We start from the raw sequence: 3,459 nt of genomic DNA, 5'->3' as shown, positions 1-3,459 counted from the left end.
ATCACAGTAAATATGTGAATATAGGCATAATCACGTCCTGAACGAGTTTCCGGCTTGTTTGCGTAGAGAGAACTGAAGCAAATCGGCGGAATTTCGCTAAGGTATGCAGACTTCATCAACATTTGTGCGGCGATAGTTGAATTCATCCGCACCATGGTCAACGGTTGATCTGTTGCTCGGTTCGCCTGACTAATAGAGCTCTTCCGCAGTTCCTAGTTCAGGATGACTTTCGCAAAAGAAATGAATCAATTCTTCTGCGTTGACTTCGTTTGTTGTTGAGTTTTGCTTCGAGGAGTTGTAGATGCCTTCCCTCCTAAGGTTACATCCTTGGTTGCATCATTTTGAGATCCTGAGCTTGAAAATCGATCTGTAACTGGGTCGAGACGATGTTGCGAAAATTCCTTACAAGAATTGTCTGCCTGGGTGGTTTCTGCATTTTGATGTCAGCAAGCAGATATCACTTCATGGTCCGAAATGCAACTAGCAGAAGGTGCCTTTACTTTGATTATGTATTGGGGACTGTCTGTGTTCATAAAATTGCTCTAAGTAGTGTTCTAGAACAATAATTTGCTTTTGTTTATACTAGGGTAGTTTGTCCATACTCGGGTAAAATCCGGGAATCGGAAAACTAAAGTTGAATGGACACCCTGCGTTATTGACCTTACTAAAGTTGAAAGCTCTCGAACTGTATACATTGAAAATGGTAAGCTAGTCCCAAGCCTTATTCATTGTTTCTCTATGCTACGGGCTGTCGTAGATCGAGCATCTTTTAACCTCCTCTAAAGTTCATCCCTCAGCACAGATCGCCTGATACCTTGGATTGGGATTACCAGTTTGAGTTCGGTGGACTTTTACCGGTGGTCTATAGTGCAATCCTAAGCCGGCAGCTACACGGCCAAGATTTCTGCATACATTTGGTATTTTTTTACTGACAAACTTTAAGCTTGTTGAGCGTCTCCTTTTTTGCTCAAATTTTGAACGTAGCGTCTGGGAGTCCAAAACAACTGATTCATGAGATAAGACTTGAAATTTTTCGAATTTTATGTTTTTGTATAAGTGTGCGCCACCACAATCCAGGGTCTCGTTTTTTTTATAAAGATTAGCATGTATCCAAATGGTAACATTAAAAACTTTTGGTAACATTTAGTTTGCTTAAAATGTGAGCTTCGTAGATTCAGCGGCGTCTGTCGTCTGGCCGTTTCGTATGCCTCGAATTGTAGGCTCGATCGGTTTGTGTGGATTGCGATGTTATTGTTTGGATACCGTAAAGAGTTCCTTACTACTGGGATTTCTCCAGGAATTTCTTCAGGTATTGACGTAGATGTCTCTTCCTAACTTCCTTAAGAAGTTGCGTATGTTTCTCCAAAACTTTTGTCTGAGATTCCATTAAGATTTCCTTCTGATATTTTTCCAACAAATCCATCTGAGATATGTTCAAAATTTCTTCAAGGGTTCCTTCTGAGATTCTGCAGGAGTTCTTTTTGGGATTCCTTATTCAAGTCTAGTCTTGCCTAGTCTGCACCAGAGGTTTTTTTTGGGATTCCTGATTCTGAGTTCAAATTTGTGTAGGTTGTGAATGCTTAAACCTTTGCAAGCCAGTGGAAAATATTTTGTCACATTGTAAGAATCTTCTTCTTCTGTATGGCTGTACATCCCCACTGGGACTTGGCCTGCCTCGTTTCAACTTAGTGTTCTTTGAGTACTTCCACAGTTATTAATTGAAGGGCCTTCTTTGCCTGCCATTGTATCAATTTGTACATTGTGTGGCAAGTACAATGGTACCCGGCCGGAACGGGAATCGAATCCGCCGTCTCCGGATTGGCGATCCTTAGCCTTAAACACTAGTCTAACTGGAGACTTCTTACATTGTAAGAATGTTAATATTTTTTCTGCTCACTTAGAACATCTTTACAATACCTGTTTTAATTATTGAACGCATTTGGCTTTTGTGGACACTCATATTTTTTAACCGTTTAACCTAACGAATATGAATTGGCTTTTTAGAACAAAATATAACTTAAAAACAGCCTTTTGAAATAATGTACATAAATAGATATGTACTAAAACTGCCATGCGATTTAAATCATCGTAACTCTATCACATATGTAACTCATGAGTATTACAGCAATTTAACTGTCAAAAGTTTAGATAGGTTGATAAATGCATTGCAAAATAACGGATTTATAATTTTCTTGTGAAAAAAAAATGAAATTTGTTCCAATGCTTTTCATACAAAATCGATTGCTGTTTTAATTAAATCGTTTTTGTTCATTGTGCTTTATACAGTCAGGTCCAAGGTAAGTAGAAGGGAGGTAATCCAATATGTCAAATTGATATATCCACCATATTGGAAATGAACTTGACAGCTGGCTGCTTTGTTTTGGTAGAACAGCTAGCATGCCATGGACATTAGATACATCAAACGCTGCCACATTTTCAAATGTTTCGAGTGATGGTTTCTACGGTATAGTAATAATGCTCCAAATCATCAAAAATGCGGATAGATTGCATAGATAGATGTATGCTACACTTCGTGAGGATCAAATTAGTTGAAAATTTGAACAGCAGGGACGCAAATGTCTATCCCACACTCTTCATGTTACAAATGCCCCTGTGCAATGATTTCTGGTAGGTTCCCGGCTCGTCCCCTATCGCTCTGTGAAGCGGTATCAGAAACCTAATCGGGAACAACATTTGACCAAAGAGCAAAATGCAACAATTCCAGAAAAGAAGCAGAAACATGAATTGGACATGTTTCCTACTGGCACGCCAAGTATCTACCGCTTGATTTTCCATGTCGTAGCATTTGTAGGTTGATTTCTTGAAACTCCTCTCAAACAGTATGAATGACCAGTATTCAGGGTTCACTTGCAAGCTGAAATAAGTAGGAGTTTGAATAAAAGCATCCAAAGAGGGCTATTTCATCAAAAAATAATTACATAAATACTTACTTTAGTCATATCGACTCAAGAGAAAATTTTCACAAACAACCCCTAACAACCGCATAGAAACTCTGTGTAGTAAAAGGAAACATAAGTAAACCCATCGGCTAGCCAGATCGCAAACTCGCCAGCTGTCACTCTATAAAAACACCTTGGTCAGGTCTTTTTTTATGCTGGGGATACATACCGCGCTACAATCCGTCTACTCAGTTCAAATATAAGAAGATGACAAAAAATTGTGTATGAAGTTTTCATTCACGCGGCCGCGTGAATAGAAACCGCGTTTAAAAAAGGTCCGGCTGTATAAAAATGTAGAATGTGTTAATTCCGTGCCTGGTCTTCTCGGCTTCATAAAGGGTTAAGTCTGTTGCCAAAATTTGCGTAAACTCCTGTATGCAGTAATGCAGTATCAACATAAAAATCAGCTGATTTGAGATGTTATGATAGTCGTATAGCTAATTGGCAGCACTGGGTCGCTCGCAGATCGTTGTTTTCATTTTCATTCACGAATGCTTAT

This window comes from Aedes albopictus, chromosome 3, assembly GCF_035046485.1.
Source record: "Aedes albopictus strain Foshan chromosome 3, AalbF5, whole genome shotgun sequence".
Lineage (NCBI taxonomy): Eukaryota > Metazoa > Arthropoda > Insecta > Diptera > Culicidae > Aedes > Aedes albopictus.
This window is presented reverse-complemented; position numbering follows the sequence as displayed.